Here is a 16714-nt window from a genome sequence, read left to right on the forward strand (position 1 = left end):
AAAGATACTGGAAAAGTAGCTGACTGACTAGTAATGTCTGCCATGAGCCAGGGTGTGGGAAGTGAGAGCGTGATCATTATAATTCTGTTTTCCTGGCAGTTAATACACAATATGTATTTGTTGGTGAATAAATGAATCAATATACTTCTTTACAATTATAAAATTTAGGCTTTTTAGCATTTCAGACCATCTTTCCCTAGAGTCCAGTGAGCTTTTGCTATTTTGACTTTCTTAGAGGATGTGGGTATTTAATCTCAGGATCAAATTGACGTTGTGGCACACTTTGGCATGCCTCTTAAGTCGGGAGGCAACCCTGTGTGGCATCACTTTTTTTGTTTTTGTTTTGTTTTGGGGGCGGGGAGACCGAGAATTGAACTCAGGGCACTCGACAACTGAGCCACATCCTCAGCCCTATTTTGTATCTTATTTAGAGACAGGGTCTCACTGAGTTGCTTAGTGCCTCGCCATTGCTGAGGCTGGTTTTGAACTCACGTTCCTTTTGTCTCAGCCTCCCAGAGCCACTGGGATTACTGGCATGTGCCACCACGCCTGGCTTGGCATCATTTCTTATGAAAGAGTTTGCAGGAAGACTTCTGACATTGGCCCCCAGATAGGTTCAAGAACTGATAGAAGATGAGGGAGAAAGAATGGAGACAGCATGTGAAGTCTCAACCTGGTGGTATCAGCAGCCATACCTTACTGAGAAAAAGGAGCCAGACAGAAGCTGAGTTGTTTTCACGAAAGGTTCAGTGAGATGTGGGACCCGAGTGGTGCTACCTTAGTACAAATGCAAAGTCAGAGGGCATGCTGGGAAGGGTGCAGGCTGGACCTGTAGGGGCGTGCCTCTCCCACATGATCAGCAGGGGACCAATGATGCCCAGTGGTCCCAGTGGACCACTGTTTATCCCTGGGGAAGTGGACCGCTGATGGGTGTAGGGGCCACTGCTGCCCAGTGTGGGGTGCAGGGTTCCTGGCAGACATGGCAATCATGTGAGTAGTGAGAAAGGAGTTGGTCAGGAACATGGCTAGTCACCTCTAGGGAATGCCAGTGTTGTTTTCAGGTTGCCCCTTTGGAACAAGGTAGGAGTGGATAGGAGCCTATGTGATCAAGTTAGTACTAACACTTTGATCCGCTTTGTTCCTGTGTTCTGATGAGAGCGAGGTGCAACTTGGGTCACATCACCTTTAAGAAAAACAGTTCCTAAGGAAGACATTTATTGAGAAATTGCTGCCAGAGCTACAGTTCTCCTTCTATCAGTTTTCTCAGGGAATTGAATTGGTGTCTTATTGAAAATGTATATGGGGGCATTTTGACCAGTGACTAATTACAGAACCAGAAGAGAAATGAAGCCCTGGGTCGGCTGAAGTCTCCCCAAAGCTTCTGCTGCAGTGATCGCAGATGGATGCTTTCCAGCATTGGCTCCCTTGCAGAAAGGGGATGGGGTGAGGATGAGAGGATCATCCCACATGGTGACTTCTGGACTGGGTATGATTTGATATTCCTTGGATGAAAGAGGGTGACCTGTGTTCAAATCTTAGGTGTCTAAATTCGATGTGGCCAAGGCATTCTACAATGTCACCCAGTTAAGAGCTGTATGACATTTGTAACAGTGAAGGTTTCAAATCATCCTGGACTGCTTAGAGCAAGGCTAATACTGTCTTAACTAGTGAGACAGCCCTGTAGGCTAAAGGCCTGTTGCTTGGGGTCCTTTCTGACTTTAGCACCACTGTAATCAGGGTTCTTCCACTGCCTCTATTAGTTTGAGGCAGGTAGCAATTTAGTTCCTCTCAGGTTGTTAAATCCAGATTATGAACCATCTGTTCCTAGTCTTTTCCCAGGTTGCAAACTTAACCCCAGGAAGATGGAGTGTTTTGCAAACTCTGCAGCTATTAGTTTCCCCACTGATCACCCTTCAGGGTAGTGGAATGTTTTTCTAATGGTAAACTCTCCTGAAGTCGGACTCATTTAAAATGTATGATATCAGCAGTGTTCAGAGGAAACAAATTACAGCTGACCAAGCAGGAAGGCCTCTGGAAATCTTCACATCTGCTGTATTATCCCATGGTCCCATTCCCTTTTCACAAAGACAGAATTTAACCATCAAGAAGGATGGTCTGGAAATTTTCTTTGTCCCTTATCAATGGCTTCGCCAGATGCTGGTGTCTTCTTCACTTACTTCACAGCAAGAGAAGCATTTTTCACAGGCATCTGAGGGTACTTAGGAGGTTCCTGGATATTTGCCGTGTAAATAAGAACAGAGAGGGCCTATCTCCCTGGTTCTGAGTGGAGAAACCAGCCTCAAGATGCTGTAACCACTGGTCTCATGTACATCGTATATTGGCCATTTGGACAATAACTTCTGTATGTTGTCTCTTCAGATTTTGCCTATTTTTCTGTTAGTTTGTGTTTCAGATAGTCCATCTAGAACAAGGGTTAGAAAACTATGGCCTGCCAGTCGGCTGCCTACTTTCATAAATCACATTTTACTGGAACAAGACCATCAGCTTATGTATGGTTGTTGGCTGCTTTCTCAGGGTCAAGTATAGGCCCCATGCCTAAAATATTTAATGTATTTTACAGATGTTACTACATCTGGTCCCTGAAAGAAAACATCTGTCACCCTCTTACCTCAATGGTTCAACCCTTTCTAGAAAAAAATATATAATCACAAGGAGATACCATTCCACATACCTATCAAATTGAAACAGAGTGGAATGTTTGGGAAGAGTGAAAAACGCATGGATTAACGAAGGCAGGACAAGCATATTCACTGCAGGATTGTTCATCAGAATTTAAAATGTGAATAATTCTCACTAGGAGAAAAAAGAGACCTTTTTTCTATATATCTACACTACACTATTTTTTTGAGATTTCAAATGATTATAAACTTTCAAAACATAAAGTTGAGCAAAAAGTTTTTAAAAAGAAAGTTGCCAAATGATACATACAGTAATAGCACATTATTTATATAAAACTTGAAATATGCAAACTCATTCCACTCATCATGAACTAGACCACACCAACTGATAAGTGGAGAGAGCACAGAGATGACACACAGAGATGACTTCCCTGTTCCTCTAAAGCCACATGGAAGTGAGGAATGAGTCTTTTCCCCAGGACCTTGTTCCTCAAGAACATGTGCCCCAAACTCTGTGGTCTCAACAGCCCTCACAGAGTAAACAAACATGGGGGCAACAGGACCCCTTAACCAGGGGGCCACTGTCTTAATATAATTTTAGGCTGGAGGCCAATGTGCTGTCACGCAGGAACTTTTTGCCACATTACAGTTATAAATGCTTACGTTTTCTTTATTTGCTGAAGCATCAGGCTTCCTCAAGATGTCAGTTCAATGGACTGGGATGGGTATAGAATAATTGCAAATAAAATGCATGCATACCAAATTTAGGAAAGTCATTATTTCTGAGAAGGAACAGAAAAGAAAGAAATCAAGAAGACATCCTAGTAGGTTATAAGTGTACATGTGCTTTAGTTCTTCAAAGCATAGGAAACAAGTCTGACAAAATGTTGTGATTTGATTAAATTGGGAGTCGGCAACGTGTAAGTGTAGAGGCAGAAGGAAGATGGGGGTAGACAAGAACCAGTGTTTTTTGGTAGAAAACAAGAAAAATGCATTTTGAGGGAGAAGATAAGGGTGGGAGCCAGGATGTAATCTAGGCCGTTATGTCCACTGCTCTATATGCAATACATGTTTGTTGAGAGGACAAATTCATCACATTTGTATTGACCATTGTGTGATAGGCACGATGGGTGAGATGTAGAGATGATGACTCAGTTCCCCAGAATTGAAGGGCAGACTGGAGAACCCAGGTTTGGAAAAGGACAGGAGCAGGGAAGCTTCCGGGATGATCCAGCTGACAAGATTGAATTAGAGGTTGCCCAGTCTTCCCTTGAATTTTTAACCTGGTGTCTAAGTTCGTTTTTGATTGCTATAACAAAATACTCGAGACTGGGTAATTCCTAGAGAATAGAAGTTTGTCTGGCTCATGGTTTTGGAAGTTGTGAATTCTAAAAGCATGACACAGGCATTTTCTCAGCCTCTGCTGAGGACCTTCCTGCTGGGTCATGACATGGGGAGGGTACCACATATCAAGGCAGAGCAGGCATGCCAGAGAGAGCTTGCTTTTTATAACAAAGCCACTCCCTTGATAACCCATCAATCCGTGTAGTTCTGAGGGCAGAGTTCTCAAGACCTACTCACCTCCCAAAGGTCCCACCTTCAAATACAATTAGCATATGAATTTGGGGATTTTTTTCTAACACAAGAAATTCGGGGAACACATTCCAACCACAGCACCTGATTCTCCAGGTTTCCCTTCTGTGAACTATTGAATACCCTAATAATACTCTAATAATATATTTTTTTTTTTGCTTACATTTACCAAAGTCAATTTTTGCTACTTATAATCCAAGCATGCTGACAAATGATCTAATTTCATTCCTTCACTCTAGGAGAAAACTGAAGGCAGGAGTGAGTCTTTTCCTGAAGTCACAGTAGTTAACAAAATTTTATTAGTGGTCTTTGGGGAGGGGCGAGGCCTCTAGAGGAGAGGAGCTCCCACTGTCTCCTCCCATCTTGCCCCATTCATGTTAATATTCACATTTTAAACAGCCTGGCTTGGACCACATGCCTACCCTTGAGGAAAGTAGATGAGAGGACATCTCCCAAGCCACACGCTGTGGGCACAAGGTGGTAGCCCAAAGGTAATTGGGGTATTGTAACTGCAAGAAGATAAAATGGATGCCAACTGACTATAATACTTCCAAGTTCAAGGTTTCTGTGGAGTTTCTAAAGTTCAATAACCTCTAATGTGCAGTGGGAAATGGGGCATGAGTGGAATCTCAGAAAAGTGGGCTTTGAACTCTTCCCTCTCTCCAAGGGGGGCAAAAGGATAGTGAGAGGTGAGGAGTGGGCAGGAATGGGTCTCTACCCACTGCCTGGCAGGAGAGGACAAAGGAGGAATGACCAGGGGTTCTGGGGACTCTTCTAGCCCACGTGAGGGCACCTTTATTTTATTTTATGCTTTTATTAGTGCATTACAGTTATACTTAATTAGGTTCATTCTGACATATCACACATGCATGGAATTTAATTTACTCCATTTTTGTCCCTGATGATCCCCCTTTTCCCTGCCCTCCTCCCTCCTCCTATTTTCCTTCCTCTACTCCACTGGTCTTCCTTTCACTCATTTACATATTTATTTTTAATTGGCTGAGGGCACATTTCTTTAATTAAGGACTGCAGCCTCCCTGGAGGCAATTGTGAAATTGCCTACTGGATCCTCTTCTTCTGAGATCAGAAATCTGGAGGTAATTCCAAAACATTTCAGTGGAGTCCATGCATCTGACAGCCTAAACTAGACTTGATGGGCTAAAGGGACCAAGGAGCTAATAATTTTGTATGACTCTGGAGGAGGATCCCCCCAAAAATGTTTTCAAATTCTGGAAATAATTTTTAAAAATAACTAAAATTAGAGCCTATGACACACAGACAATTGGAAGCTGAGTTCTTGTGAGGACAACCATGAAATCAGGAATTATTCACAGTGAAGGGAAGGGTCCTTGTGGGTTTCCAGAGAAGCTTCAAGTCCAGGACTGAAATGTAGTTTCTGGTCCCTGGCATGACTGGGTACATGGAGAGGGTCATTTTAATCACCATGTGTCACTTGATCTAAGGCTATAGTTCCAAGGTCATGAGGCAGGAAGGCACCATAATCTGAGTCCCAGAAACTGATTCTGAGGGGGGATTTGAAGGATATGCACTATCTAGGGCCACTGAAACCAGGAGAAAGACACCAATTGGGAATACAGGTGAGGGGGGATGGGAAGGGCATAGTGACTCCAAATATAGCCAACAAGGAGGCAAGCTGGCCAAATGTTTTCCCTGATATGTAGATGATGATATATAATGGGGGTGGGGGAGTGGAGGGGTGGGAGAAGAATGGAGGAACTTTAGATTATGTAGAGGGAAATGAGAGGGAGGGAGGGTATGAAAAATGGTGGAGTGAGACAGACCTCATTACCTTATGTACATATGTGATTACACAATTGATATGAATCTACATTGTGCACAACCATAGAAATGAATTGATGTACCCCATTTGTGTACAATGAATCAAAATGCAGTCTATAAAAAAAAAGAATTGTTCACCCTTGACCACTCTCTCACCTGCAGGGGTAATATGAGAAGTTTTCAAGAATTGTCACCATGGAGAAAAGGCTTCATTTGTAAGTTCTCTTCTTCAGGAAAGCAGTAGAACATCTCTGTACTCAATTCACAATCTCATACATATTTTGCCCTCTGTATAATCCAACTAGATCAATAAACACTATAAATTGACCTAACACTCAAGGAAGGTCATTGGGAACATCTGTGATTAGTCTGGATGAGGAGAAAGAATCAAACAGTGGGACTTTAAAAAAAAAAAAAAAAGAAGAAGCAGAAAGAAACTAGAAAGTTGGGTTAACACCATGGAAACAGTGAATATACCCTGAAATAAATCAAGAAACAGCTTGACTGGTTGGGAGCAAGAGCCCCATGCTGCTAATGTTACCCCTTACTAGCTCTGCCAAGTAAGTATATTTACGTGAAAGGACTTTGTGAACTGGTGGCTCATTGTGAGACTTTTCCTTCTTTCTTTTCTTCCTGACATTTAATCATAATTCATTTATGGCTTTCCATTTGTACGAGTGTCAGTGCCTTTCATATTTGAGCCATTAGATCTTAAGTTTCTTGAGGTCAAGGATGGTGTCTCATTCATCTTGGCCTTTCTAGAATCAGGCACAATCCTATCCATGCTGTTAGACTCCAGTCATTATGGTTACATTGGATGGAAAGCAGAATAGACACGGGCATACTTAGAAAAGGCACAGGGTTCTCCACCTATGCTGATATAGAACCCAGAAAAGCTACAGGGACCCATGAGGTGAACTATAGCCACCTTCCTTACCCAATCACACAGGCCTCAGAAATGTGGCTCCATCTGAGCTTACTGACATGGGTCCATGACCATTCAGGCATTCCTCTGTCCTTCTGAGGAAGAGAGGGAGGCATGCATCTTCCCTAAGTATAGGCCAGCCAGGCAGCTCCAGTACCTGCCCCAGTTCTGAGCACCCAGCAATTGCCCAGCCTCCCTCCCACAGTACTGCACAAATTTCTCTCTTCTTAACAAGCATCTGTCCAAAAAGAGCTCAGGAGTTATTAATGGGAATGAAGAAAAGTGCTTTTCCATCCAAGCATTTCAAACTCAGCCTCCCTTGTTCTACTGGCCAAGTGCCTTGGACTGACTTTGAAAACAAGCCCAGGAGGTCCATTCCATGCTCCAGCATCCATAAAGCTGACCTCTTCCCTTCCCGAGAAAGTACTCCAAAGATTGGTCTTTTGCTGACGCTGTAGGTGAGCTGGATATTTTGATGGGGGTAAAGTACACTTTTGAAAAGTGGGTATCTCTTCTACTTAAAAAATAAAAAGGAAGAAAGAAATAACATTACTCCTTGTCTAGAAGATATCTATACCCATTTCACTTTCATCTTTAGTCCTGTGAATTTTCAGACAGTATTTTCCTGACATGCTTAATTGGGATGAATGAAGACACACTTTGCTTATACCCCAACTGAGGTGAGCCCTGGGGCTAATCATTTTGTTGCTAGGGCTGTACACAATGGGGCATCACTGTTCTTGGGCCCTAAGAAACAGCCATGGCATGTGTACACCCAAGTATCCATGACAGTTGTCTCTGGGAGTGGTATGGCGGGTGACATTTCTTTCTTTCTCATATTTTTCTGAATCAGTTGCAATTTTGGACAATAAACACAGAAAATCATGTGACCACTTTTAGATAGATTCAATGAGGAGGGCCCTTTTGTGTTCCTCAAACACATCCTGCTGCAGACTACTTCTGGTTCAAATCCTTCTAGTTCCCAGTAACCTCCATGCTTCAGGCCCACCCCCGACACAGCACCTGACAACCCTCTGACTGACTTTCCTTCCTCCCATAAAGCACACAGAAACTGTCTCATGTTCTTGTGTTGATCTCTTATGATTTTTATAATTTAGTATTTTTGAGTAATTTATTTTTTGAGCATTCAAGTAATGTGATTAAATTCTTGTAAAAGTAAAATTCTGCCTAGTCATCTTCCTCCTTCCCTGAGTTAAATCACTACTGTCGGCAGATGTGTATCTTCCAGATCTTTGTTATGCACATATTCATATGCACCCATAGGGGCCAGAGGGTCATGTTTTGCTTTCTTTCTTGGTTTCATCACTGGTACCATATTTTCAGTCTCTGTAATTTCCTTTTTGGCTCAGTATTATATCTTGAAGATTCAACCATTCAGTATTCTTTTCTTTTAAAATGTTACATCATATTTTAAAGTGTATGTATTAAGTCCCCATTACTTTCCTCATTGCTGGATATTCAGATTGTTTTCCATCTTTTATCATTACCAGCAGGGACCTTCTTGAGCACACTTCCAGGTGTATGAGGATGAGTCTCTTGAGCGTGATTACTGAGGAGTGAAGGTGTTAGGTCAGATGGTTTGTGAACTTCAACTTCTTTTAATAGATACTACGAGATTGCTCTTCAGAGTGGTAGTGCTAATTTATATTTCCATTGGGATTTTATCAGTCTGTTTCTTCACACCTTGGTCAAATCCAAATAGTATCAAATGTTGTAATAATTGCTATCTGATGGGTATGTATAATACTGGTTTAGATGTTCTCTGATCATCGGTGAGATTGAACGTATTTTCTTAAGTGTACTTGTATTTTCTTTTAAGTAAATTGTCTATTTATTAACTTCCCTTTTTTGCAGGGAGGTTGAAGAGATTCTTTGAATGTTCTAAGTAATGATCCTTAGTCACTTAGTTGTATTGCAGAGATGTCTCTTTAGGTTTTGCCTTTTTAACTTTATGAGTGTTGTCTTTTGTGCCACAGAAGTATTTTTTTTTAATGGAGTCAAATGTATCCATCATTTCCTCTAAGTATTACTTTCTTTTATATATATATATATATATATATATATATATCAGATATTTTTTATTTTTTAGATAGACTTTCATTTTTATTCATTTACTTATATGTGGTGCTGAGAATTGAACCCAGTACCTCACACATGCCAGGCAAATTCTCTACCACTGAGTCACAACCCCAGCCCCTCTAAGTATTACTTTCTATTGGCTCAAAAACATTTGTGAATTTTGTATTCTTGTCTTTCTTTTCTCAAAATTCTTGCACCTGCTCCCTCTTGCTAATCGTGGGGGTGTGCACATAGTGAAGTCCTGGGAAGACTGAACTGGTCACTCCCCAAGGACATGTCTCTTAAGCCAACTATGATGATCAGGACCAATTCTTCCATTGCTAGGTCATTATGAGAAATCAACTCTTTTTATAAATAAGGAGGCTTTTGGCTGGATTTTAGAATTATTTATTGTTGTACAAATTTGTCTTTGTAAGGTCTTAGTTATGTTCAATTGTACAGTCCAGAAAACAAAATTTTACAATACTTGTATTAAGCATGCTCATAGTGTAGGAATAAGAGGGAAAAAGGAGTTTTTGTTTTTGTTTTTGTTTTTTTGTTTTTACTTTTCATTCATTCGGGTAGGCACTTAGTCAACAAATAATTTTTGAATGCCTACTCTGTGTTAAGTATTTGGCTCCAAGTTTGGGACACAAAGAAAAACAAAGATCCTACCCTGGTAGAACTAACATTGTAGCTCTGTATTGCTCTTCAGTGAAATTGATATCAACTCTTTTTTTGGAGAGACGTCCAGGGCCCCCCTCTGGTTTCTCCTCTGTGATCTGTTGGGCAGATCAGGATCCATTTCTCAGGAATCATTCTAATTGTTTAATTATTTTTCCCTTAGTGGAGGAGAACATTGAGATATAGCTTCTTTAGGGGCCTCCAAGAAACAACCAAAGGCAGAGAAATCTTTCTATTGTTACTGGCATCCCAACTTCCACTGTCTGCCCCTTCCATTATTTTTAACACAGCAGCCTTTGACAACATAAGTCAGATCCTGTCACGAATCTCAAAACCCTATTCCATATGACCTAGTACTTCTGGTTTCTTCTCCAACCTTACCACCTGCCTACTGTTTGAGCCACAGTGGCCAGCTCGCTGCTCCTGGAACATTCCAGTTGTCATCCCACATCTAAGCCTTTGTACTTGCTAATCCCTCTTCCTGGGAGAATCTTTTTCTCCCAGATATCTGTGTCACTTTTTCCTTCACTTCTGTTGATGTTGTTCAGATGTCACTCTCTTGGTGAGATGGTCCTACCTACTATTATGAAATACAGAAAAATCCAAAAGATATATTGAAGTCCTAACACTTAACACCTGTTACCTATGGATGTGACCTTATTTTGAAATAGGGTATTTGCAGTCAAGTTAAGATAAGGTGTACTGGATTAGGATGAGCCCTAAATCCATTGACTGGTGTCCTCATAAAGGGGGAAATTTAGACACAGACAAATAGGGAGAAGGTCATGTGACAGTGGAGGCAGAGACTGGAGTTATGCTCTCACAAGCCAAGAGCTACTACGGACTGCTGGTCACCAGAGACTAGAAGCAGCACAGAAAAATTCTCTCTTAGAGTCTTTGGAGAGAGCATGGCTCTTCTGAAACCTTGATTTCTGATTTCTAACTTTCAGAAATGTGAGAGCATACATTTCTGTTGTTTTAAGCCACCTGGTTTGTGGTATTTTAAGGCAGCCCTAGGAAATGAGCACACTATCTATTGAAAATAGAAAAAACCTGACCTTGGTATTCCCCACCTCCTTTCCTATTTTATTCATAACATTCATCTTTTTAATACATTCTATAATTTATTTCTTTAGCTTTTATCTGTGAGCTGAGGATCCAAATCCCACTTGCCTAGGACAGGGCTTGAAATATGTCAGACAGACACTCAACACACACAGGTTAGACACACGGACAGATGAGGATGCATCTTCCCGTTTAGTGTAACTGTGGTGGATAGTGTGTGAATGGGCTCACTGTCACTTTTCTCCTCCTTACCAAAGACCTCTTTTGTTATCTTGGTTTGATAAGGAGAAGGCGCCAGAAGGAAATGGAGAAATTCTCTGCTTCTAGGACAGACTGACAGGAGGAGAGAAGCTCCATTCTTCCACCAGTGCCAAGCTGTCTTTCGTTATAGCCTGTCTGATTTGGAGTATGAATTTAGGCTGGACTTGTGGTTATTGGAATAAAGATATCACAATGTGTGGAAGCCTACAGGCTAGACATTTGAACTGTATCTCTAAACACATCTTGATACTATTCTGGGTTCTTACATCTGAAGTTAAAGTTGAAGCCATTATATTTTCGACATGAACTCATTGAGGCCTGGGGTTCTAATGGGTCAGCCAGTACTGCAAAGGGCTGGACATCCTGTCATGCATGGCTCAGCCACCTACAAGGTGAAGGACTGAGTTTATTTTTGCCTTTGCCTCTGCATGGGTTTGCTACCACTTCTCTCTTTTCTAAAGGCTTTTGGAAGGTTCTGAGAAAAGAAATAAAAAGATGAAAAAGTAAGAACAAATTTTGATTTTGACTTCAATATTCTCTAGCAATATTTATCTAGATAACAATATGTCTAACAATAGATACTTTGGGGTACAGTCATGCAAAGGAATATTGAGCAATGGTAATAGACTACTAGGTCCTATGCGTACTGACATGGGAAGAAGTCATAAGAAGAAAGTTCCAAGAGTATGTATTGTCTGGCTCTACTTTGTAGGAAAAAACCACAACCCTGAATCAGTGTAGGTATGTGTGCTTGCTTTAAAACCGCCTCCATGGGTAAGTTCCACACTGTTACAAGGTTTGTGTTGGGGTTTTTCAGGGTGGGGATGAGTGCGGACAATGGGAAATATTCTGCTTCATCCTGAATACATTTCAATAATACACTATCTTATTTACATAATAATTGTTATTCTATATTATTTGAAGGCTTTTCAGTAAGAATAGACTATTCTAAAATTGAGAAAACTAAAGATGATTTAAAAATACTTCCTGTAGTTTTGGATAGTCCCTTTAGTTTAGCAATGCCCAGAATAAATGTTCCTGGGCTCCAGAAGCAGCAGCAGGCATCTCCAGGCACTCCTGCCTGATCTTAGACCTATCTGTCCTTATCCCTGTAGTAGTTCGCAGGATATGAATAAAATAATGATTATATAAGACATTTTGAATTAATATTTTGTAGCTCACAAAGGGTGTTTCTTTTGTATTATTTTATTAACATGTTGGATTTATTCCATTTTCACAATAGTCCCCAGATAAAGAAACTGAGAGGCCACTTCCTCTTGCTCTGTGTTATGGTATGCTCAGGGTTACTGGTCCTGCTAACAATGAACTGACCTACTTTGGAAACCAGTGTGGGCCCATGGTAGCCCTTTTTTCCTATTTTGATGCTTCCCAGAGCAGGAGTGGGAACTGAAATGGTTCAGTGAGGCCTGGATTTTCTTTTCCAGGAAATTGGATTCAGGACTGATTTATGATTCATAGCCAGACCTATAAATGTAGACCCAGGAGCTGTGAGGCCACCATCTCCTGTCTGCTGCATGGACAAAACCTGGTGAAGCAGGCCCCAAGAAAAGCAGTGAGAAAAAGTTGGGAACATGCTGTATGCCCTGCTCTTTCTAGTCGGCTGGGCAAATTTCCTTTCTGAAGCCCAGCTGGTTCCGCTTTTGTATCCCATGAGACACCCCCATATCTTAACCTTGCTTGAGGTGACTGCACTCAGTAAAAGTCAGAGTCCTAAGATCGAGCTGGAGATTGACCGAACCAGACATCGAATTCAAATTGCCCATTGCAATGCCTGCCCCATCCGGCCCTGCCTCTCTGCACTGCTCCCTCCACCCCTGGGGAAGTGTCTCCATTCACAAATGCCATCACCAGACCTCAAGCTACTCAAAGCCTTGACTGAGGGTGCTGCTACAATAACACAGCTGTGGAAGACTCCGGTGACAGATGTGCTGCTTAAATCAGATTTATTTGGTTATAAACACTTCACAAATGGTGTGTGGGTATGGGAAGGACACCTTTATTTCACATAAACAGCGATACTAGGCTGCATCACCTCCTCATAATTGAGGGATTCCGGAGAGGTGTTTGTTGTTATTTATTAATCATAATCCACAAATATATCCATTGCCTTATGTGAGTTTCACAGGCTGCCTGCTGGGGGAGCACAGGTGTGCTGTAGGAAGTGAAAGGAAGAAAAATTGTTATTTTTAAGACTTCTCTTTCCCAAGTTCAGATTCATTTTCAAAAGAAACCTAAAAAGCATAGTGTTGTAGACTGACTAATCCACTAGTTCCCTCTTAACAGTGTTTTTTCTTTTTGTGGCTTCCGTGACCCAAGATCAACCAATACTGTTAAATGGAAAATTCCAAAAATAAACAATTCATAAGTTTTAAATTGTGTACCGTTCTGAGGAGTATGATGAAATCTCTTTTATGACAGTACATTGTTATATTTGTTCTGTTTTATTATTAGTTATTGAGTTTAATCTCTTAAACTTTATCATAGGTATGTGTGTACAGGGAAAATGAGTATATACAGGGTTTGGTACTTATCATTGTTTGAGGCATCCATAGGAGTCTTGGAATTGTATTCCCCACAGATTAAAGGGACTACTGTAGCCCCGATTCTTCACTCCTTCCAGTATTCTCAGCCCTGCCAGGTAACTTTGCAATACTTCCTCTCTCTGATTCTGAACCAAGTTATATGACCTGCTTTAGCTAATAGAGTATTAGCAAATATTAGATGAGCAGAGGCTGGAAAAAGGACGTGTGCCTTTCCACTCCTCAACCTGCTCCTCAGCAGTCATGAGAACATGCCAGAGCAGCCTCCAGGAGAAAGAGAGTTGACTCACCTTTCAAAGCCAGGTGAGCAAGCACAGCTGTGACCACAACTACCCATCTGAGTTCAGTCTAAGTCACCTATTGAGAGACTTGATTCATGAGCAAAATAAGTGCTTATTGTTGTGTGTCCACTGAGGTTTTGTGGTTGTTTGTTAAGATAGTTGTTATTGTGGCAAATCATATGACAAAGGATGTTTCTGCATAGGTGACATGATATACTGCATGGGCAATTATCTAGTTAAGTTTTAAGACAGTTTAGGTAGCCCACAAAAGCAATCTCCCTTCAGTAAACTTGGAGTAAACTTGGCCTCGCCATAATTAGGCAATAAGGGAAATTCCTAAATTCTCACCTTTCTCTGCCATTGTGTGTGTAGCAGAAGCTTATGACTGGGGCTGAGGAGTTAAGGTCCACCTACTACCTTGGAGGTCAGCCAGTCTTTGTGTAAACTCTGTTTTCAAAAATGCCACATGACTGCCCTCACCAAAGAGAAAGATAGAAGGCAGGGTGAGGTGCATTCTCCAAGCAGGCTGAGAGAGCATCTAAGGGTCAGGGTGGGGGTCCCCAGCTCACCAAACCCATTGAGAAATGGAACTCAAAGGTGTTTCTCAAATGTAGTCTGCAAAATTTTAAAAAGGAGTGCATGAACATGTGTGTGTGTGTGTGTGTGTGTGTGTGTGTGTGTGTAACCTACATGGGTCAACTTTTAATCTTGCCAAAAATCAGATTAACTAAAAACTAAAGCCCAAACTTCCTATCTTCTATTATAGCTTCATTAAACAGGACCTGTTCATACCAAACAAGTGATAAAAGCACAATTTCCGTATAACAGTTTTTCTCCCAAAGTAAGTTAGAAATCTTATACCACCATACATCTATCTACATCTACCAATCCATCAATTGATCAATAAGTTTCTAAATAATTTCCTTTTTTTTTAAATTTCACTTTATACTTGTGGAACTTTCATTGCAAATGAGTCACTACTCTGCCTTCCCTCTGTGCTAGGTGCATCCCCCTGCAGGACTAGTGTTGAAAGGTATGTAATTACATGGGCTCCTGGAAGAGCCAGGAGACAGCACCCTCCCCCACCCCAAAAGCAGGCTGACATCTCCACGCAGTGTGGGAGGGGTGGGTGGGGTGGGCACATGGAAATGCTAAATCTACTCACCACCACGCACCTCAGCATGGGTTTGAGGTGCGCCTCATCCCAGGTGCTTGCCTGAAACAGTCTAAAACAGCCCACACATTCCTTTTTCTCCCACCTACTCCCCAATTTTCTCTTATCCATCTCCCCCTTCTTCCTGCTCCTACAAGCACAGTGATTCATAGAGCAGTACTTACACCAAATATGTTAAGTCGTTAACAAATCCTGCACCATCTTGGTCTTGGCTTTTAAATTTGGGTTTTAAAGAATGTATAACCTGTTTAGAGAGAGGAATAAGCCAAAATTACTTCCTTTAGTCGCAAAGCGCACAACTTCTGTTCATCATCTGTGTGCCTCTGTTGTGTCGGTGGAGTGTAGTCATAATCCCAGGACGGTCACTGCACACACAAAACAATTTAACTTCTGAAGGGACCACCTCAGCCCACAGCTGCAGTTCTTATTAGCCGATGTGGAAGCTGGGAATATTAATGGTGAGATAATTGTAATAGATTGGGACTCTCTCAAATATTTGCAGGTGTTGAAATGTGAACAATGTTATCATTTAAATGTACAGAAACTACTAAATAACTCTCCCCTCGACCCCAAATCACTCAAACTGAATGGACAAGGCTGAGGAAAGCTCCTTCCAGGTAGAGCCACTAGCAGCCTGTGGATTTTCTGTGGTTGTGGAAAGGAATGTGGTGCACCTGGGTTTGCAGTCAGCTAGCAGTTGGGAGCCCATGCGAATCAGAAAAAGTTCCCACCCCAGCACCAGTCGGATCCAATGCAACATAATTCTTGAGATTGAATTCGTGAAGAAAAAACCATCTCTTTTCTTCTTCCCCTCCGTTCCCCACCCTTCTTTTCATTCTTCTGCTTCTGCTCCTTCTTCAGAATCAACATCAGATTTTTCACTTTACTAAAAAATGAAAATGGTTGGAATCTTTTTTTCCCCTCTTTATCACAGCAACCTTGAATTAAAAGATTGTAATTGGCAGTCTTCCCACTCCTACTCAGGCCCAGTTTGTCTTATTTTAAAACCCTAATTTGCTTCTTTGGAGGACAGGAGGCATGAAATGCAGGTGACTTTTTGGCTCTCAGTTTTCCCGTCAATATTCCAAGGTGGCACGGGATGTGAGAAGACACTTGCGAAGTCAGGCTTTGGGAGTGAGGGGGACAGAGGTCATTGCTGAGACCAGGCCAGGGTAGGTCAACAGTTGCAGGTATTGAGCTGGCTGAGATGAGATCTGGGTTAGGGGCATGGTAGCCTTTTATAAGGTGTGCTAAAATATTTCTGGAGGTGAAATGGGAAGAAGAAAATAGTATTTACCGGAACCATTTTCAGGAAGAGAATTGGAAGGAATCATTTGATGAGCTGCTTAAGGGCAAAGGGGGGCATTTTCAAAGAAGAGTTAGGTGGGGGGGGGTGTCTGAGGAGAGGATGCAAATTAAGATCAGAACCGAATTACTTACAACAACAGAGGGGTGAATGCCACACCAGGATGCTTCATATCTCCCCTTCAGCCCTGCAGACCTGCCCATTCTGCCCCCTTCTCAAAAGAGATGTTGAACACTCATTGATTTGAAGAGATTCTAAGTCTCTGGTCATCCCTGGATCTGAGATGACCTGGCCCAAGGTTGTGTGGTGGTAGGATCAGAGCACAGCGCATTGAATCCCTGAACTG

The sequence above is a fragment of the Sciurus vulgaris genome (genome assembly GCF_902686455.1).
Source record: "Sciurus vulgaris genome assembly, chromosome: 6".
Lineage (NCBI taxonomy): Eukaryota > Metazoa > Chordata > Mammalia > Rodentia > Sciuridae > Sciurus > Sciurus vulgaris.